At 43.0% G+C, this 23441-nt stretch overlaps 1 protein-coding gene across 1 annotated transcript in view; it reads left to right on the forward strand.

The window, feature by feature from the left end:
* The window catches only part of cabcoco1 (ciliary associated calcium binding coiled-coil 1), a 151263-nt gene extending 140654 nt beyond the window's left edge, over positions 1 to 10609 (forward strand). Inside the window, exon 9 of the transcript XR_011345569.1 lies at positions 10270 to 10609. The gene's annotated coding sequence lies outside the window, so the exon portion shown is untranslated. The remainder of the gene's footprint in view (positions 1 to 10269) is intronic.
* Positions 10610 to 23441: the final 12832 nt, after the last annotated feature.

Here is a 23441-nt window from a genome sequence, read left to right on the forward strand (position 1 = left end):
TATATAAAATATAACGTTCATGTTTATGGTTCATTGTTGTGTATGTTATTTACTATCTGTATTTTGAACAAATAAATAAAGTTTTTTTTTAGAAAGAGAGGACGAGTGCAGCTTGGTTGGGAAGAGTGGAGAGGTTGAGTGCAGTGTGGATAGGGCTGGGAGCAGTATCACTGCAGTTAGTACCAGAGGGCTACACTAGAGGGAGCTATGTCATTAACTGAGCTCCTGCACTGAGCATTTTCACTCCATTCGCATCAGTCGCAGTGACTTCCCAATGACCAACCATTTCAATTCTGCATCCCACTCCCATACTCACATGTCTGTGTATGGCCTCATGTGCTGTCCCACCAAAACCACCCATAAATTAGAGGAACACCACCCATAAATTAGAGGAACACCACCTGATTTTTCCATCTGGGCACTCTCCATCCAGATAGCATTAACATCAACCTCTCTGGTTTATGCTAACCTACTCTCCATTCTCTCACCCTTGTGTTCTTTCCCTCAGCTCTCCACCTCCTTCCCTCTCTATTTACCCAGCCATCCCTCCTCCCCCAGCTTGCTGCTGTGCCCTCCCTCCCTTTTCCATCTACTACCTCCTACCTTTGGGTTTGTGCTCCTACCCCCACCTCTCTCCCCCGTACCTTTTTGTTCAGACACCTGCCAACATTTTTCCATACTTAGATGAAGGGCTCAAACTTGAAACGTCAGTTATATATCCTTATCTTTGCTATATAAAGTAATGTACACTGTTTGACCTCCTGAGTTTCTCCAGCATTGTGCTTTACTTCATTAACTGGCACTGTCAGTAAGCACACTGATCCACACAATTACATTAACATTCTTGGATTTAACATTATCATATGGCAGATCGCACCACTTAATTCTCAAACCGTGATACAGAGGTTTGGACTCTCGCAACAGGGGTAGCCCATGTGTGTTGGGGTCCAAGCAGCTGACTGGCAGCACAAGGGTGTGCACTTGCTTTTCCTCTCTCTGAGTCGGCAGGTTGGCTCACGTTTTCGACTGCAGATAACGACATCTGTAGTGAACTGTAGAAATATTAAACAATTAAACTCAGTGTTTGTACAACTCACAAACGACTACAGTGGGAGGATGCATCCATCAACTGGGTGGTGGCTGTGTCTTGCCAGGTGATACAGACGGCCCCAACCTTCACAGAAAGGGCGATAGTGACATCAGCCTTAAACGGCACCAGTACGGACAAGTGGTGCGACTACCACCAAAGTTGGGGCTCCAGTGGCCTGCCGATGACAACCACTTGGAGAACGCCTTGGCCGGCCATCAGCAGTGGTAACGGCGGCTGGGCATAAAGGTCGACTCCTCTACATCTGGGATTGTCATTCGGGGTGGTGTTTTCTCGTTGACATGAGAGCAAAGGTCAGTATGTTGCCCCCACCACCCTTGAGCATTGACACTCGTTTTGGAAAGAAGGAGCCTCCCCTGACCACTGCCAACAGCAGCAGCATCAGGACTTAGGGGATCCACACAATCCCGCTTAACTTCAACTCCTGCCATTTCAAATGGTCCATTACCGTTCTCGACATCTCACAATCAGGTCAATTTGAAAGGACATTTCACATCAATTCCAAGACATTCAAATCGATCGCCTTTCGTCATGCCGAACTGACTGCATCCCACCTCAGCTTGGTGACCTTCTCCAACAACGTTTATGCCAGGATCATGGCGATTTCCCAGACATCATAACTCCCAGTTCATAACAGCCAGCCCCAAGCATGGGGTGCAGCACCATATCCCCACCACTAGACTGCCACTCCATGCAGGCGCACGCAGGCTGACCCCCGACAAACTCCAACTGACCAAAGATGAGTTCCGCAGGATAGAGGAAATGGGCATAGCGCACCACTCAGACAGCCCATATGCATCCCCACTTCACATGGTCCCCAAAACATCTGGGGGCTTGAGACTCTATGGGAACTATCGTTGTCTTAACGAGGTCACAACAGCTGACTGGTACCCTGTCCCTCACAGCTAGGACTTCATGGCAAACCTGGATGGAGCCAAGGTATTTTCCAATAATGACCTGGTATGCATCTACCATCAGATTGTGGTCCACCCAGACAACATCCCAAAGCCGGCTCTCATAACCCTTAGGCTCTTTGAGTTCCTGCACGTGCCTTTTGGCCTAAAGAATGTTGCTCAAGCCTTCCAAAGGCTTATGGACACAGTAGGTTGTGGGCTCGACTTCATGTTCATCTACCTCAAAGCCATCCTCATCGCCAGCTGCTCTTCAACAGGAACACCACACACACCTCCAACAGTGCATACCTCCGACAGCTCTGCCAGAGGCTCGACGAGCATGGCCTGCTGATCAACCTTGCCAAGTGTCAGTTTGGCTTCACTTTCATCAACTTCCTCAGCCACCACATCAACCATCACGGAGCGGTCCCACTCCCGTCCAAGGTCGAGGCCATTCGCAAGTTTCCCAAACCCTCTACTGTGGAGGGACCAAGAATCTGTCACCAGGGTCAACGTCTATCACCGATCCGTGCCAGCAGCAGCCAGGATAATGGAACCGCTTTTCAAGGTCCTGGCCAACAAGCTGAAAGAGCTTGTTTGGAACAATGTGGCTGCAATCACATTTGACAACGTCAAGGAAGTGCTGGCAAGGGCAACAATGCTGGTACATTGACGGGCCAACAAACCAACTGATTTCATGGTTGACACCTCTGGCACAGCCATGGGCAGAGTGCTGGAGCAACTGCTCAACGGCAGCTGGCAGCCCCAGGCCTTTTTCAGTCGTCACCTGAGACTCCCCAGCAGAAATGCAGCGCTTTGAACTGGGAATCCTTGCTATCTGGAATTTCCGCTACTTTCTCAAGGGCAGGGATTTCACGGCTTTCGTGGACCACAAATCACTCACATTTGCCTTGGCCAAAGTGACTGCTCCTTGCTCAGCTCGACAGCAGTGCCACCTGACCTACATCTCAGAATAAATGCCTTCTGTCCAGCACTTCACAGGCAAGATGCATTATCCTGTATGGCTATGAATGCCATCCATACTCTGACCCCAGGTGTCGACTGCACAACCGTGGCACCACCCAGCGAGAAGGTGAAGAGATGCTCGCCTACCACACTGCCATCTCAAACCTAAAGTTAGAGGATGTGAGATTTTGGCCCACTGACACCACAATTCTCTGTGATGAGTCTACGGGACAGCCAAGGCCCATCATCACCGCTGCCTGGTGACACCAGATCTTTGACATGGTTCACTACCTAGCTCACCTTTCCATTTTGGCAATAAAGGAACTTATTGCATCCAAGTTGATGTGGCATGAGTTGTGCACATGGATCGACAACTGGGCCAGAGCTTGCATCCCCTGTCAAACCTCCAAGATTCAGCAACACATCAAGACGTCATTGCAGAACACCAACATTTCAGCCACATCCACGGCGACATTGTGGGATCCGCTGCCCCCATCCAGAGGTGTCACCCACCTTTATACCATCATGGACAGATTCATGAGATGGCCAGAGGCTGTCCCATCTTGGACACCTCCACTGTGATCTGTGCACATCCCCTCACCGCTGACTGGATAGCCCGTTTTGGCTTGCCAGTGGACATCTCCTCCGACAGAGTTGTGCAGTTCACTTCTGGGCTGTGGTCAGCAATGGGCCGGCTGCTAAGCTGCACCACACAAAAGCCAACCACCCGCAAGCAAACAGCATAGTGAAACGTTTTCACCAGCACATGAAGGCATCCCTCAAGGCACGGCTCACGAGCCCAAACTGGATGGATGAATGGCCATGGATCATGCTAGGCATATATGCTGCCCCAAAGGAGAACCTGGCCACTTCCTTGGCCGAGCTTGTGTATGGTGCCCTGCTTACGGTCCTGGGGACTTCATCCCGGCAACGCATGGACATCAAGAACCGCCACGATCATGCTTTCTCCAGTCCCAACATTCCAAAATGGTCTCACCACCACGTACATCCCACCCAACCTCCAGGTCTGCCAGTATGTTTTCCTTTGCCGAGATTCCCACCATACACCTCTGCAAAAAAACCATACAAGGGGCCCTTCAGAGTACTGCAAAACGATGCCACAGCTTTCATCATCTACATGGGTGGAGGACTCGAAACTATCTCTGTGGTCCATCTCAAGCTGGCACACTTGGACATTGACTAACCAGTGCAGGTGGCACAACTCCACCACAGAAGGCAACTGACATCACGACCAAACCTGCCCTCAACTCAACAACCTAACCACTTCCAATACTCCAGTTCAATGGGGGGGGGGGGGGGGTGGTGAATCGTGCCACTTAATTCTCGAACTGTCATCCGGAGGTTCGGATTCTCGTGACAGATGTGGTCCAAGCCCAATGTCTCAGCGCAAGCCTGGGCAGTTGCTTTTCCTCTCCCTGAGTCAGTAGATCAGCTCGCTTTTTCGACCACGGATAACGACATCTGTACTGAGTTGTTGAATTGTTAAATAATTAAACTCTGTTTGTACAACTCAGAATCAACTACAATACCTTTGAAAGTGCAAGATGGAATGCAATAAACAGGAAAGTTTATAAACTATTAGTTAAATAAAATAGAAAATAAACTAGTTAAGCAGGAAAGTCCGCAGATGCTGGGGTCGAATGCAATTTACAAACGAGCTGGAGAAACTCAGCAGGTCACGCAGCCACCGTGTAACGTAAAGTATACTTGAGAAAGGACCCAGATCCAAAGCATTGGTTACCCTTTACTTCCTGTGGGTGCTGTGTGGCCTGCTGAGTCTCTCCAGCACTTTCACTCAAAGACCATTGACATTACACTGGATTTGAACTGGGCACTTTATGAGGACCGACCTAATTCAACCCATGCAGCCCCCACTTGGAAGAGATAAAACAGAACATAGAAGGGAACGAGGAGGGTAGGAGGAACGACTATCATTCAGCATTCTTGGGTCAACTAGGTCTTTCCAAAAACAGAACAAGTTAGGTCCCATTTTTGCCTGTATTCAACAGCAAACCCCCCCCCCCTCCCCTCCTCAACCCATGCCTGAGAATGAGGTCTTGGCCACTACTTTGTGATCTTCTGACCATTTCCTGTTTCACCCCCAACTCAGACCCTCTCACAAATTCCCTGCATCTATGATCATGCGATAGTCTAAAGAACTCAATGAAATCCTCAATCATTGGACTCACCACTTACCTAATGAGCACCAATTAGCGGTTGCAATTCTGGTCTAACTTCTCTGTCATTTCCCCACATTACCCCCAACCATCTCTTTTTTTCAGATGAGGGCACGTCCACTCCCCAGTTCCCCTTCCTGCTCAATGTTTCCCTAACTCCGGAGGAGGGGAGGGGGCACGGAAATCCCTGGGGCTTCTCCCAGTGACAGCGGCCGGCACAACTCCCCAACCATCTCTGAGGCAGTGCCCTGTTCCTTCCCATTATCTCAACGATGGATTGAGTCCATGAGAGGATATTGTACTGGTATAATGTACAATAGCTCTAAAATTCTTGCTTGCTGCAGCCATAAAGATATGTAAGAAACATTAAGAACAGGGTATAAATTAAATATGCCGTGAAACAGAAAAAGATGATATATAAGGATAGATAAATTAATATTCACAGTTGCAGCCAGTGCAAAAAGAAGAGATGTTTCAATCGTGCAAACAGATCTTTTGGTTGTCACAAAAATTGTGGCTGCCAGCCATCATATCAGACAATTCTAATCTCTGGCTCAACTCCAAGGCATTTTGTTATTAAAATATGCAGTGCCTGTTCAGTTATGTTAAGGCTTGGAATTCATGAAGGTGCTGGACATTGGAACGTAGGAATAAATGAAAATGGATCATCACCCCATTGCCTATGAATACAGAAATATGATTCTCAATAGGTGTTTTCACACCGCAGGCGAGCGGAGACCCTACTTTGTTCACCAGAAATTCATGGGAATTCGGGATCTTCCAGGCCTTTCACACAGTCATCCAAATTCCTGATAATTTTCCCTCCCTGGCAATTTAGGGGGAGTCCCACCCCACCGCTCCCCCCAACTGATGATGCAATATTCCCTCACAGGAGTAAGAGTAAGATCCCCGTACATCCGTTGATTGCCCGCCCACTCCCTCCCTGCCCATCTGTTGGTCTCGTGCCCACCCACTCCCTCCTTCCTGTCTGTCTGTTACTCGCCCACCCACTCCCTCCTCCCCCCCCCCCCCACATTGGTCCATCGCCTGCCCACCCACCTCCTCCACGCTTTGGGACCGCTTTGGCACGAAGGTGGCAGAATGCAGGATGAATGGCCAACATAATAGTCCCTCACGCAGCTGAAACTGCTCTGGAATATGCAGCTGTGCAAGCGCTGACGTCACAAAGCTTCCCTGCTTGGCCATTTGGCTCTTCACACCACTCAGAGAGGTTGCTCCGAAAAAATTTCCCAGGGTCGCGTCCCTACCTACGAGGTAGGACCATAGATCCGTTTAAAATTCCCAGGCTGACCTTTTCACACCACAGGTTCACAGGAGAATTCCCGGGAAAATTTCCAGGGACTCTCCATTTTACAATGCGGTGTGAAAAGGCCTAATATATCGTCACAATCCTAGTCTGATTACATCCTGTGAAAGTGGGAAAAAATGGTAAAGACTGGGGCTAATGCAGGGTGGTGGGGTAGTGTGCAGGCAAGGGTGGATGAGAGGATTTGGGTTATTGCCCTTTGGCCTTGAAAGGTGAACAATAAGTTCCAGGAGGCAGGTGTGCCTAGTACAAAGCTGATTCATACTACCTTCTTAACTCTGACATCAGAACATTATCTAGTACCAGCCAGCAATTATCCATCATCCAATATGGTTAGCAGAATACTGTTACAGCACCAGCAACATTTGTATCTGTACGTCCTCCCTGAGTCCTGCATGGGTTTCCTCTCGGTTCTGGGTTTCTTCCCATCCTCCAATAAAAATGTATAGGGTTGGTAGGTTAATTGAATGTAACTGGATAGCACAAGTTTCATGGACTGGAATGGCTTTCAATTGTGCAGTATTGTTAACATATATTTTTAAAAATCTTATAATTTTCATCATAATTTGAAATTGGCTGTGGCAATCATTGGACACTGACAAAAATAAGGTTGAGTGAAAGGTGAGGCCCTTATTATTTTTTTGTCCGAATAATTCCAGCAAAGTATCGCATACCCTGCTGCCTGGGAAAGGCAGCCAATATACTGAAGGACCCATCACACACCAGGCACCCTCTCCGTCCTTTCAGCAGGGAGAAGCTCAAGAGAATGGAGGCACCCACCAACAGGCTTAAAGATAGTTTCTTCTCCACAGCTATCAACTCCTTCCTGTCTACTAATCGATCTCTTTTTTCATTGCAACTCAATACTCTGTGTCCTTGCCTTTCTATTTTCTACTGATATACACATGTTAGCGTTGACCTGCTAGACTGCTCATGGAAGAATCCTTCTCATAGCACCCGGTATAATGTGGCAAATAAACACCCAATAGAAACTCAATGCTGTATTGTTTGCACATCAGTCTTGCTCACTCTCCCTTTACTCACTGGAGGGTGCAAAATTTGCCATGCTTATTTTTATCTTCCTTTAAAATGCTTGTAGGTTACATTGCTTCAATGAAAATAAAATTATATTCCATACACATACAATAAAATTCCTAATTGACTCTGATTCTTTCGACATGATGCAATGACATTTTTCTTTTCAAATCTTTAATTGTGGTTTTGCATGTCTGTAGAAATAGTTTTATAATCACATCTGGTAACAATACAACATGTCTGATGCTCTGCAGATTTGGTATTTCAAATAACTGAGTTATGTGACTAACAGAATGAAATGAATTGAAACTGATTGCTGAAATGTATTATGGATAATCTATTCAGGCTGAAATTACTTATCTTCATTTTATGACTCAGAAACTACTCAACAGTTCATTTACTGATTTTGGACAGTCAAAATCTACTTACTTGCCCATCAACTAAAATTTTACATTAATATCCATACTTGCTTAAATTTTCCAACAGCTTACATTTAAATCTATTCTCTAGACTTGACTGTTCTGGCAGTTCTCCCATATTTCTCTCGTTGTTAACTATATTCCAATCTCTGCCTCCCTAATCCTAACTTGGAGTGTTGTCCTCTTTAGACTATTTTCTACTCTTTGTTCCCTTGAATTTATCCCTAATCTTTGCTGCTCTAATCTTTATTTGGAGCATTCACCTTTTTAGTCTTTACCTGCATTGGCTCCCAGCCCCAACACCTCAAATTTATAGATCTTATCATTATGTTCAATTCCTGCACCGTATTCCTCCCTACCTCTGAAACCTCCTTCATCTCTGCAATTCTCTTACAGCCTTGCATTGCACCAACAGTGACCTCTTCTACACCTCCCATTTCCCCTGTTTAACTACATGAAAGCTGTAACATTAATGCAACTTCGACTGATTTGGTAATTGATTCCTTTAATCAGTAATATTCCAAGGAATTTTGCTGACATGTAATCAGAGAAACACGTTCAGACAAATGATATTTGGATAAAGTGGTTTATTTTAAGATTGACTGAAAAAAAGTTCTAAATGCAGAGGTTATATGACATCAATAAAATTATAAAATCCATTAATATCAAATAAAATTCCTGAAGCAAAATTCAATAGATAAGATAAGAGAAAATACTGGAAACTCACCAGAGTGGCTATGGTACAATTTTATGAAAAGTATGATGAAATCACATATTTTGCACAGAGTATTAAGTGCCTTGAAAGGGCAATGATGGAAGCATACACCATAATGGTGCGCTTAATGCATGTTCTTTGACTACCCCCCACAACACCCCCCCCCCCCCCACACACACACACACACACACACACACACACACACACACATCTTTTTAGTTAATTAAATTATTAACTGCTTTGGCATTATGAACTTGTGGGAAGCCTTATTGAAGTCCATTGCAAAATCAACTCCCATTATATATTTTACTCAATTTCCCTTTGTGCAAGATATGAGTCAAATTGAATTGGATGCAGATCAGAGAACCAAAGTCATTTTCTAGCTGTTACTTCCTTTTTTTGAATGCAGTATAAACTTGGAATCAGTGGAAAGTACCCAGAGGCGATTATGTTACTCTGTCTATTTGCGTTCACATTTTCAATTTACTTTTACAGATACGTGGTACTGAAATTATTGTTCCAAAATAAAGGGAACTCAGAATTGTTTCCAGAAAGGTAGTAGATATTTATCTCCAGTAAAAATTACTTATGGATAAATAGCCCATTGTTGGAATATTATTGCCTACGTGTTTTGTGTGAAACACAGATGCATACTTCCTTTGTTTCATTCTTCCATTATAAATGTGCCCCTACAGATTATGTTCACATGTTCCAAGTAACTTAATGACCACTTCAATACTGCATGGGCAGAAATAAATATTAATACACAGAATTTGGTAACCTGGACTACGAACTCCCAAACCACTCCCTATTTTGGATAAACATATAAAAAAGGATGTGATGTGTTATGGTAGGATACTATATGATATGAAAATTTATTGTCACATACAAAAGTACAGATGCATTAAAATTCTTACTGACTGCAGTCATAAAGGTATGATAGACCAATAGTATAAATTAAATTGCCACAATATGCCAAAACAGAAAATGAAAGTATTAAATATAAAGGATAGTTAATTCACAATTGCAGTTACTGCAACAAAAGTGACATTTCAATCATACAGATCGATTATTTGGTGGTCCCAGAGTAGTTTACTGTCAGGATAGTTTGACGAGTAATTTTAATCTTGATAATTTAACATGGAATGGATGGGCAATCAGTTAATATACTGCTTCACACCCTTACAATATGATATGTACATCATTATGGGACTCCTCCTTTCAAGCCAATTGACCAGTCACAGACTCTTACTATTCGTAACTGGAGGCCAAGTCATCGGGTATATTTAGAGCTGAGGTTGATAAATCTTTAGTAGGGCTGTCAAAATTAGGGGAGGAGGCAGGAGAAGAGGGTTGAGAAAAAAATATGCCACCTATAATTTGAATGGCGGAGCAGACTTGATGGACCCAAGGCCTAACTCTGCTCCAATGTCTTATGGCCTTATGTCAAGCAGATCTTTACCTATCTCTAAAGGCCTCTTTTTAAAATTAAAAAAAATGCTAAATGCCCAAAACCTAATGGCTAGCCAGCACGGTCATTGTAGACAAGTAGGTGAAATTTCTCTGAGAGCTTAAAGTAGTTAATGTGCCAAATTCCCTTTCTTTCAGATGTTTGAATATGAGAAAGGTCCACATCTCCACCTACTCTGTTGGGCAGGAGACAAAAACAGACATCCAAACCTGGAAGAGGGCCATTTCATGTTATATGGATCAATAGCTAGAGATGTTATCGGCACCTGATGTAATTTCATCTTGGGAATATGGGAAGGGTATGGTTCCTTTCAGACGAACTCACCAGTGAAGAGGATTGCCCAAGAAGTAGCAGAGATTTCATCACAAGATCCCATGCATCCTAACTTACAGCCTTTTCCTTGATAATCTATTATCTCTATCGCAATGGGGCAATGCTTCCCAAGTTAACTGGCCAGTCAATGACTCTTGTCTGGATGTCTTTACCCATCTTTATTTTTAGAATAACTGATGATAAAATAAGTTATTTCAACTTGTCTTTATTCTTCGCTTGTGGTTGGGCAAATTTATCTTTGATTTCTGGAGTCTCTTGACATTCCTGGAGGGTTGGATCCCCAGGTGTCCTCGCACAGGTTCCATATGGAAATTTTGGGCATGCCCTGCCATTATCTATCAAACCATCCAAACTCCCACCCATAACTCACACTAAAACTTCCAAAAATCCATTTACATACCTGGCCAAGCCCAATCCTTGCTGTCAGGGTGATGAGATTGTCTGATACTTTACAAGAGATTCATTAAGTTTATAATGTTAAAAGAAAATCTTATGATTGCGTTAACTTGCTGCCAACTTTTTCAATTATAAATTCATACATTGTCATTACTAATAAGAACACAATGAGCTCATATCTCACTTTGGTAGATAATATTCAACAGTGGAACAAATAATGGGAAATATTAATAATAAGAATGAGAAGTATCCATTTATCAAGGAATAGAAATAAATCGGTGTATCATGCTCCAATAATTCTCCACCTTTTAGCATTGACTTGCTAAAGACTAGAGTGGGCTTCACCTGGTGGGAGATCTCTATATGTTTCATCATTGTTGCTACATTCTTGCACTCCTGTCACTGCAGATGACACACACAGTATCTTTCATTGCAGCATCCAGATAAAACAACAGGAATCATCATACATTAGAATACTCAGCCTATCTCAGAGCTATGGAAGAGCTCTCCAACTGTTTCCACTCCCTTGAGATTTCAGATTATATAGTTAATGTCAGAGTACATACATGATATCACATATAACCCTGAGATTTATTTTTCCGTGGGCGAGGCAGAATTACCACTAATTGATAGCGTAACATATTTGTATTAATATTATCTTTAAAATTAAAATCTTTAGTTATATATATATTTTTTAGCAAAGTTCGTTTTTTTGATGGACAGGGCATATTTGCAATTTACAGACACCATAGACCCTTATCCACTCAGAGAGAGAAGCCATTTATGAAGATGAAACATCTGTTTACTTAAAAAGACTGAGTGACTGCTAATTCAAAAAGCTGTAAACAGTCATAAAAGTCTTGTGAATGCTCTCCATTGAGAACAAAACAATAGGTGTTTGCTGGAGAAATAGCTGTGTATGCAAGAAGAATTGGTGCTTGCTCAAGGAGGCCATCTGTTTAAATACAAGACTGCTTATTTACTTATGTTGTTAGAATGGAAATTCAGGGGCAGCTATTCAAACAAGCAGAACTTTTAATTCAATGGTCAGCAGACAGGCTGGAGTTTGTGGGCTCATAATTCATACTTTTGAAGTGGGTCTAAGTGAACAGAGATATTTTTAGCATATATATGTGTGAAATAACTTCAAAAGGCCATCACCATGATTCATGCTTTAGGAGAAATGAAACAGAAACAGAAATAGTGTCACGTGTCATTTGATGAGACATTTAAGAGAAAGATATTATTGAATGAGAGGCATTTTGAGACCAGAAACACAGGATTGAAGGGGCTTTACCATCCTGTAATTAAGTCAGCATTGAAATGCAGTAACAAAAGGATGTTTATGTTCTCCTTATGAAAGGGAGGAACACTGGAAAAATGGTTTTGAAGAATTTAGTCCTGGTCTGGGTTTGTAAAATCATCGTGGAAAAAAATAGCCACTTCACTGTCTCTTTGGAAAAGAGGAAAGAGAGAAAAATAATTTGTATGAAGAAACATTGCTCTGAAAACAACTCTACAAAAGAAATTTGTGAGTTTTAAAGAGGTCTGATGACTTGATGTTTCAAAAAAATCATTATTGCTTTTGAACAACAACTTAAAGAAATCTGATGCCTCACACTTACTCCATAATTTCTTTTGAACAGCAGTGAAGACTTTAAGTTTCAACACAAAAGCTTTCTGAGACTGAACTTTAAGATCATTTCTCAAATCAAGCTTAAAGTGTCATGGTTTGGGGTTTAACACACACACACATACACACACACACACACACACACACACACACACACACACACACACACACACACACACACTGTTTTTGAAAATACTATTGTCTTGGTGGTTCATCGCTGTTGATTTAGTACGTAACAGTAGTGAAAAATATAACTGTACACAACGTATACATGTAAACAAAGAAATGTAAACAGATAACAAATGAAAACAAAATGACTGTGCAATACAGAGAGAATAAAAATATCAATAAACTGCATAAGTAAACGTCCTTATAAAAATCCATGATTGAATCTGTTGAGGAGTCTGATTGTGGGGAGTGAGGGGGGGGGAAGCAGCTGTTCCTGAACTTGGTGGTACAAGTCTTGTGGCACCTATACCTCCCTCCTGATGGCAGCAGCGAAAACAGAGCGTGTGCTGGGTGGAGTGGATACCTGATGATTGCTGCTGGTCTCCGACAGTAGTGTTCCCTGCAGATGTTGTCGATAGTGGGGAGGGTTTTGCCTGTGGTGACCTGGGTTGTGTCCACTACCTTTTGGAGGGCTTTATGCTCAAGGGTATTGGTGTCGCCATATCATATCATACCATCCCCAAAATTGCCCTCAGCATCTTGCAATTGTTTTCCTCACTTTAAGTATTCATTAATTCCCTTTTTAAAAATTACCCTGCAATCTGCCTCCAGCATGATTGTTTATGCATTGCATTACAAATCAACATAATTAATTGTCTACGTTTTTGCCTCTCAAGTTCTCTGTGGGTCTTTTGTCAATGTCATTAAACTCGTGTTGACTGGACACTGATTACACCGAACAATTTCTGTGCATGACTTTTTCAAAAACCTCTAACAAACCTCTTCTTGACTCCTTTTCTAAAGAGAGCAACCACAATTTCTCCAGTCTCAATATGCCTTTTATTGCTGGTAACATTTTAATATACCCATCTATAGGGAATCTAAATGCTTGACATCCTTCCTAAAGTAGGGTGCCTGTAATGCACTGGGGCAGCAGAGTAGTGCAGCTAATAGAGCTACTACCTCAGAACTCCAGTGAACCAGGATCAATCCTGAATTCCGGGGCTGTTTGTATGGACTTTGCTTGTCCTCCCTGTGAGTGTGATATTGCATCCTGCTCTCTGGTTTCTGCCACCTATAGATAGAATTAAGAAGTTGTGTAAATGAATGTATGTTTAACGAAACATGCATACCAGAGGACCTTCGACTCATGGAGTACATGACCTGTCCTGGAGAAGATGAAACCGAAACAAACCCAATAATTCAACAGAACCAATGTCAGGGTCCTTGAAGGGAGGTTTCCTTATATTATTGAAATGGGAGAAAGAATAGTGCAGCAGATTTACAAGGTGAAATCAGGTTTGGAAATGGGAGACAATGCTTTAGTTTATGAACATGGATGGGAAAGGGACGATTTGGATGGCAGTGGGACATAAACTGGGAAAAAGTAAACAGGATTTATCTGGAAACACATGAGAGGCTGCAGATGCTGGAATCTGGAGTAACCATTTGATGGAGGAACTCACTGGGGGAAAAAAAGGAATTGCTGTTGTTTCAGGTCTCAACACTTCATCAGTGAGAGTTCAGACACAGCTAGTATAATGTGGACAAGCAATTGTCATTATCCAGGGGACAGTGGAGATTGGTGAAGGATGACAGACAGAAGCAGTTGAGTGGCAGGTCAAAGAGAGAGGGAGCAAGAAAACAAAGGGGTCAGGTGGAAGATTAGTCATTGAAAGTGGAACATTGTATGAATCCGATAAGAGAAGGTGACAATTAAGGTGTAATGAGCAGTGTTGAGGTACAGTTGTGAGGGACGTACAGATGGGACCAGATGGATACAAAGAGAGCAGATTTAACCTTCTAGAATAATCTGCAACGCAAGATTTTGGTAAAGGTCTTGCTAAAGTCCATATGAACAACATCCACCACGTGCCCTCATCAATCCTCTGTCATCTCTTTGAAAAGCATGATCCGCCAAGCCCTCTCCCACCGATCCTCACCCCCCTCCCCCCACCTCTAGTTTCCTCTCCTTCCACCTATATTTCCTCTAGATTTTTCTCCCTCCCCCTATCCCACCTCATTTTGGTCCATCTGGTCCCATCTGCCCTTCCCTAACACACTTACCCAACAGCTATCATTAAACCACTATTATCATTTTCCCTCCTTATCAGATTTCTGCACTCACAGCCTTTATCAAGAGCAGTGGTTCTCAATCCTTTTCTTTCCACTCCCATACCACATTAAGTATTCCCTATGCCATAGGTGCTCTGTGATTAGTAAGGGATTGCTTTAGGTGGTATCCGGGTGGAAATAAAAAGTTTGAAAACCGCTGTTTTAATCATCCCTCATTGACTCGTTATGTGCACAGTTTCATAACTGCAAAGGAAATGGGCCAATGGCAATTTTTCTCAAGCAAAATATTTCAGTAACAATTGAGTCAAGAGCAGTGATTCTCAACCTTCCTTTCACACTCACACACCACCTTAAGCAAGCCCTTACTAATCACAGAGCACCAATGGCATAGGGATTAGTTAAAGTGGGATGCGAGTGGAAGGAAAAAGGTCGAGAACCATTGATCTAGTGCTCTCCTCACAGCTCTCTCTCTCCCTTTGACCTGCCAATCACTGTCTCTGTCCTTCATACCCATTCACCAATCCCAATTGTCCCTGTCCAAACCCTCCCATCCAGGCAACATTATGTCAGCTATCTCTTCTCCACACTCTCAGTCACGAGGAAGGGTTCTGGACCGAAACTTTGAAAATTCTTCTCCTCCCACTGATTCCACTGAGTTCCTCCAGCAGACAGTTTATGAACCAAGTTTCTCTGCTAGGTTTAATCGTTTATATTTTAACAATGAACCGGGGATGCAGATAGACAAGTGGGAGCCCAGGAATGTAGATGGCTGCGGAAAGCTGCAAACCTAGCCAAGTCTATCACAGGCACCAACCTCCCGTCCATTGAAGACACTTATGTGAGGTGCTGTCTCAAGAAGACAGACAACATGAAAGACCCCCCCCCCCCATCATAACTTATTGCTGCTCCCTGGAGCAGAAGGTACAGAAACATGAAGTTCAGCATCTCCAAGCTCAAAAACAGATTTTTTTTCTGTCTCCTGGCATATTGGAGTAATTAAGTTTATGCCAATGGTAATGAGTATTGAACATATACATTGAACTGTGGAAAGCCAAATGGTTGCATCACGGCCTGAATTGCAACTTGAGAAATACTCTGATTTCATTGACAAATGGGCTTCCTTTGGAAACCTGGCAAAGAATCCAAACTTACCATGTCAATGCATCCACATGAAGCTGACTAAGGGAATGAATGGATGAGGGTAATGAGAAATGAGTACTGAGAGTTTATTGTTATATACTGTACATCTCTTGGTGTCTGCCACATTGATTCAAACCGTGCATCTTGGCGCCTCACAGTTCGGCGGGCACCAACCTCCTTTGAAGAAGACCACAGAGCCCACCTCACTGACAAAAGACAAAGGAGGAAAAACCCAACACCCAACCCCAACCCACCAATTTTCCCTTGCAACCGCTGCAACCGTGTCTACCTGACCCGCATCGGACTTGTCAGCCACAAACGAGCCTGCAGCTGACGTGGACATTACCCCTCCATAAATCTTCGTCCACGAAGCCAAGCCAAAGAAGACTGTACATAACAACAATGTCCAGATGCACCAACATTTTTATTTACTGCAGCCACACAGGTATAATGTTAAAAGAAACTACAATAGAATGCATAATTGATTTAAAAACAGACAATGAATACAAAAGGAAGATAATAAATATTCAATTATCGTGGTAAAAAGAAACATTGCAAAGGTGCAGACAGTTCTTTTGTGGTGTCTAAACACTCTCGGTGTTTAGAGTAACAAGAGGAGGTTCAAGTAAAAACACAATGCTGCAGAAACTCAGCAGGTCAAGCAGCGTCCTTTATATAGCAAAGGTAAAAATACATAACTGGTATTTTGGGCCTGAGCCCTTCAGCAAGGTATGGAGAAATGTCAGCAGGCATCCATACTAAAGAGTAGGAGGGGAGGGGTGGTCGTAAAGGGAGGTGATAGGTGGAGAAGGGAGGGAGGGGACAGTAGCTATCAAAGGGAGGTGGGATGGCTAGGTGAAGGAAGGGGGAAGGAAGGGAGCAGAACCGGGAAGGGAAGGGGGAAGAGAAGAACAGATTAACAGAAAACAATCTTAATGCCATCTGACTGGAGAGTGCCCAGACGGAAAATCAAGTGCTGCTCCTCCAATTTGCAGGTAGTCTTGGTGGGAAAGTACACTAGGCCATGGACAGACATGTGAGTATGGGAGTGCGACACAGAACTGAAATGGTTGGCTACTGGGAGGTCTCTGTCACTGGTGCGGATGGAGTGAAGGTGCTCAATGAAGCCATCTCACAATCTACACTCAGTCTCTCTGATGTAGAGAAGGCCACAAAGGGAGCCGCTGATGCAGTAAATCATCCATACCTTGATGAGGGCCTCAGTCCTGAAACGTCAGTTATGTTTTTGTCTGCCTGTCCCGCATCGGACTTGTCAGCCACAAACGAGCCTGCAGCTGACGTGGACTTTTACCCCCTCCATAAATCTTAGTCCGCGAAGCCAAGCCAAAGAAGAAATATAAAAGACACTGCTTGACCTGCTGAGTTTCACCAGCTTTGTGTTTTTACTTCGACCACGGTGTCTGCAGATGTTCATATTTTATTCCAGAGGATGTTTGTGTCTGTCAGCTATTTGGAAAGAAAGTGTTTTTAAACCTGGAGTTGCTGGACTTCAGGCGTCTGTACTTCTGCCCAAAGGTAGCAGTGGTATGGGAAAAGCATCAGTGGCTGTGCCTCTGGCACTTGGTCGGCCTCTGAGGCTCAGAAGGGTAGGGAAAGGAAGAGGAGGGCAATAATCATAGGGGACTCGATAGTCAGGAGTACAGACAGGGGAATTCTGTGGACAGAGCAAGGAGAACCGGATGGTGGTTTGCTAAGGTTACTCAGGAAACTTTAAACTAGAATGGCTGGGGAAAGGGAACCAAATGAAGGAGAACAGCAAGGAGAAGGTTAGAGTGCAATCAGAGAAAGCTTGTAGACAGTGTTTGAGAGGGGGAAAGGCAGGTGATAGAAAAGGGAGATGCTCTATACGAAGATGGACAGAGGTTGATTGCAAAAGATCATAAGCGAGCTGTTGGTAAAGATATGGGCAAACAGGAAGTAAAAAGTGGGAGATCTCTAAAATGCATATATTTTAATGCTAGGAGCATTGTAAGGAAGGTGGATGAGCTGAAGGTATGGATTGACACTTGGAAGTATGACGTGGTAGCGATTGGTTACAGGAGGGATGTGACTGGCAGCTAAATATTCCTGGATTTAGTTGCTTTAGGTGTGATAGAACCGGGGGATGGGGGCAAAAGGGGGTGGGGTTGCACTACTTGTTAGAGAAAATATTACAGCGGTGCTTAAGTGTGATAGAATAGAAGGCTCATCCAGGGAGGCTATTTGGGTGGAATTGAGGAATGGGAAAGGGAAAGTTACAATTATAGGGGTGTATTATAGACCACCGAATGGGGAATGGAATTAGAGGAACAAATTATTAGGGAGATAGCAGATATTTGTAATAAGCACAGGGTAGTGATTGTGGGGGATTTTAATTTTCTGAATATTGATTGGGAAACCTATTCTGTGGAAGGGCTGGATGGGTTGGAGTTTGTAAAATGTATGCAGGATGGCTTTTTACATCAATACTTGGAGGTACCAACTAGAGAGGGAGCTGTGTTGTATTTACTGTTGGGGTATGAGATGGGTCAGGTGACAGAGGTATGTGTGGGGAACCACTTCGGGTCCAGTGATCATAGTACCATTAGCTTCAAGGTAATTATGGAAAAAGATAGGTCTGGGCCCAGAATTGAGGTTTTTGAGCTAGGTTTGAGGAGATGCAAAAGGATTTACAAGGGGTGGATTGGGACAATTTGTTTTCTGGGAAGGATGTAATAGAGAAATGGAGGTCTTTTAATGGAGAGATTTTAAGTGTACAAAATCTTTATATACCTGTTAGGTTGAAAGGTAAGGTCAAAAGTTTGAGAGAGCCATGGTTCTCAAGAGATATTGGAAACTTGGTTCGAAAAAAGAGGGAGTACTACAATAAATATAAGAAACAGGGAAAAAAAGGAGATGTTTGGGTACTATATTGAATGTAAAAAGAATCTTAAGAAAGAAATTAGAATTAAGAAGGAAATTAGAAAAGCTAAAAGAAAGTATGAGGTGGCTATAGCAAGCAGGGTGAAAATAAATCCAAAGGGTTTCTACAAATATGTAAATAGCAAAAGGAAAGTGAGAGATAAAATTGGTCCAATAGAGAAACAGAAAGGACAAATGTGTGTGGAGCCAAAAGAGATGGGGGAGGTCTTGAACAATTTCTTTTCCTCAGTATTTACTGAGGAGAAGGAATATTGAACTGTGCAGAGTTAAGAAAGTAGAGGGGGTAAATATGGAGACTATAGTGATTAAGAAAGAGGTAGTACTGGAGCTTTTGAAACATATAAAGGTGGATAAGTCTCCAGGTCCTGGCAGGATTTTCCCCAGGACCTTGAGAGAAGTTAGTGAGGAAATAGCGGAAGCTCTGGCAGTGATTTTTCAAATGTCATTAGAGACGGGTATAGTGCCGGAGGATTGGCGCATGTGGTTCCTTTGTTTAAAAAGGTTTCAAGGAGCAAGCCTAGCAATTATTGGCCTGTAAGTTTGACGTCTGTGATAGGTAAATTGATGAAAAACATTTTTAGAGATAGTATATATAAGTATATGGAGGGACAGGGTCTGATCAGGGACACTCAACACGGATTTGAGTGTGGAAGGTCGTGTTTGACCAATCTTGTTGAATTTTTTGAAGAGGTGACTAGAAATGTTGATGAGGGTAGAGCAGTGGATGTTGTCTATATGGACTTCAGTAAGGTTAGTTAGGAAGGCTAAGTCCTTGGGTATTAATTTGGAGATAGTCAAATGGATTCAACAGTGGCTGGAAGGAAGGTGCCAGAGAGTAGTAGTAGATAATTGTTTGTCAGGATGGAGGCCGGTGACAAGCGGTGTACCTCAGGGTTCGGTATTGTGACCATTGCTGTTTGTCATATATATTAATGATCTGGAGAATGGGATGGTAAATTGGATTAGTAAATATGCAGATGATACTAAAATAGGGGGAGTTGTGGGTGATGAAGAGGGTTTTCAAAGATTGCAGAGGCATTTAAACTGCTTAGAAGAGTGGGGAGAAAGATGGCAGATGGAGTTTAAGTGTGAGGTGCTTCATTTTGGAAAGAATAATCAAAGCAAAGCATATGTGGTAAATGGGAGGGTATTGAAGAATGCAGTGGAGCAGAAAGATCTAGGAATAATGGTGCATTGTTCCCTGAAGGTAGGAGCACATGTGGATAGGGTGGTGAAGAAGGCCTTTAGTATGCTTGCCTATGTAAATCAGTGCATAGAATATAGGGTTGGGAAGTAATGATGAAACTGTACAAGGCATCGGTGAGGCCACATTTAGAGTACTGTGTGCAGTTCTGGTCACCGATTTATAGGAATTATATTAACAAGATAGAGAGAGTGCAGAGAAGATTTACAAAAATGTTGCCTGGGTTTCAGCATCTGGAATATAAGGAAAGATTGAGCAAATTAGGTCTTTATTCCTTGGAACGTAGAAGGCTGAGAGGGGATTTGATAGAGGTGTTTAAGATAATGAGAGGGATAGATAGAGTTAATGTGGAAAGGTTTAGGAGTAACATGAGGGGGAACTTCTTTACTCAGAGAGTGGTTACTGTGTGGAATGGGCTTCCAGGAAAGGTGGTGGAGGGAGGGTCAATTTTGTCATTTAAAAAGAGTTGGATAAGTATATGGATGGGAGGGGGATGGAGGGATATGGGCAGAGTGCTGGTAAGTGGGATTAAAGGAGGGTACTTGGATCAGTGCGGACTAGAAGGGCCAAATTGGCCTGTTTCCGTGCTGTAATTGTTATATGATTATATGTTATATATCACATATTATAGTATTTCATGCCATTGTGGCTATAATTGAACCATAGTTTGAAACAATTGAAACCTCCAGGTTACAATTTTTCCAGATGAGATGAGATAGGAATACACCAAAATAAAATTCCAGTTCAAGTTATTATCTTTGGACTGTACATACACAACCCGATGAAAGTTTTTCTCTGGACCCAGTGCACATAATATGCAGAACATAATAATCAAGTGTGCATAAAGATGAAATATAAAATAAATATATATAAATATTATAGGATAAATAGGCAGCAAGTTCATAAATCAAAGGTGCAGAGGGACTTAGGAAACCCTGTGCAAGTTTCCCTAAAGTTTAACTTGCAGATACAGTCAGTGATAAGAAAAGCAAATGCAATGCTAGCATTGTCAACTGCACTTTGAGAATAGTGAGCAGTTTTGGACTCCTTATCTAGGGAAGAATGTGTTGGCATTGGAGAGGGTCTAGTGGAGATTCAGGCAAGTGATCCCTGGAATGAAAGGCTTGTTACTGGAAGAGCATTTGATGGCTTGAGGACTGTACTTGCTGGAGTTTACAAAAATGAGAGGGGATCTCATTGAAACCTATTGAATCCTGAAAGGCCTGGATAGTGTAGACATGGAGAGAATTTTTCCTCTGGTGTGGGAGACTGGGACCAGAGGGCACAGCCTCAGCATACAGAAACGTCCCTTGAGAACAAAAATGAGAAGGAATTTCTTTACCCAAAGGGTGGTACATCTGTGGAATTTGTTGCCATGGGCACCTGTGGAGGCTAAGTCTTTGTGTTTATTTAAGACAGAGGTAGCTAGTTCTCGATTTGGAAGGGAATCAAGGATTATAGGGAGAAGAGAGGAGAATGGAGTTGAAAAAAAAAATAGATCAGACATGATGGAACAGTGCAGCTGACTCGATGGGTTGTGAATGGCTTACCATATTTGACTGCATATAGGGCCCAATGACATACAAGGACCCCTACCCCCCCCCCCCCCATTTTTAGCATGAAATTTTAGAAAAAATTTGTTTTAGTGTATTTACGGATACCTGCTTAGTTGGAGAACAGGTGGATAATGCGCATGCGCGCACATCTATGTGCGTGTGCCTTTGCCTTCACTCACCTTGATGAAAACCCTCCAGCCTCGCATGGCCAAGACGCCAAAGCCTCCTTGCATATGAGCAACAGCACCGATGTGGTCTCCTGCCTGCCATACACCGAGGCTCATGCTGATTCTCCTCCACTGTGCAAATGCCAATTAACAGGTGCACCAGGACCCGCGGGCGCAATAGGGTGGGAGGGAGAGAAACCAGTCAATAGGGCAATGGGCAGGGCCCACTTCGTGGTGAGCAGACAGTCGATCGGTTGCTTTGAGGGGAGTGCTGGGCCTCATTAATCAGGCTCCACACTGAGCCATTGTTTGATGAGCAAGCCCCCCCACCCCCGAGAAAATTGAATGAGGCGCAGGGGCAGGTGGCAGTGAGCAAGTGGCCTGACGAGCTGATCACCAAGGCCTAGTGCTCCCCTCAAAGCAAGAGATCGATGGTACCATCAGTGTGTATTACAAACACACCCGTTGCACTGCTGGTGACGACTGCCATGGTTGGCCTTCTCACGGGAAAACTGAGCGTTGGCAGCGGCAGTTCTGGAAAGCATGGGCTACCCGAGGGAAGATGGTCCACGAAGCTGCGGGCCCACCTCCTGGACAGCCGCAGAACCTCCGCAGACTTCTTGAAGCTGCGTGAGTAGTTTGAGCGCTTTGTATTTCGGTGCCCAAAATGGCACCTTCGTATATAGGATCCGGAGTGGTTTTGGAGGTGATTTTTTTGGGGGGGAAAAAAAGGGGGAATCCTATATGCCGTCAAATACGGTAATCCTGCTCCTGTATCTTATGGATTTATACCGAGGACTGGAAGATGCTGTTTCGTCAGGTTGTACTTGTGCAATCAGATATCGATGGATGATTTGTAGTGTAGAATCAGTGCAAATGGGACTTAATTGGTGGTTTGGACTTAGTGGACTATTACCATTCTCTGATTCTGTATATCACTCAAATGTAGGTCTAAACATTATTTTATATGGATTAGCAGATTAAAAAAAAGTTTCAGCATTAATAATAAAGACTGTACGGAGGATAATCATTGTCACGTTGCTTGGATAATTATACCAATTTGCATCTGCAGAGCAAGAGCAGAATTTGTCACAGATAGGAGTCTGTACCTTGTAAGCAAATCCTAAGTATCTTCCAAATGTCAACAATACTAAGTTCCCAATCTCATTGCCAATTTCTTTTTGTTTTCACTTATAATGCATTATTTGTCTCCACACCCATTTTGCCAAATACTTTTACGAGCTGAGAAAATGGAAAGGGGAGCAGTATAGCAATGTTGAATAAAATGCAAATAAAATGACTATAATTATGGGAAGTGAAGGTTAGGACCATAATGCAATGTTACACTTTCAGATCCGCTTGTCACAAAGTGGTATTACTAGTTCTCTGTTTGATTTTCCAGAAGTTGACTTAAGGAAACAAAGTCTATATTACAGCAAGTTATCTAGTGTAACACTCATGGTGAATTAATGTTCACCTTTCTCAAGCACAAGATTTTCTAAAATTACTCGCAGCCTTATTATGAAATTTCCACTTGTAGCCTCTGGTGCAATTATATGGAACAGAGTAGCAAATTTGCACACAGAAATCTTCCACAAAAAAGAGTTCATTTGAAGATGATGAGTTCATTGTCATACACATTGTATAATGTACAAATGCACCAACATTCAAATCAAGTCACCTTTATTTATTGTTCATACCATACTCACACAGT

Source organism: Narcine bancroftii, chromosome 10 (assembly GCF_036971445.1).
Source record: "Narcine bancroftii isolate sNarBan1 chromosome 10, sNarBan1.hap1, whole genome shotgun sequence".
Taxonomy (NCBI): Eukaryota; Metazoa; Chordata; class Chondrichthyes; order Torpediniformes; family Narcinidae; genus Narcine; species Narcine bancroftii.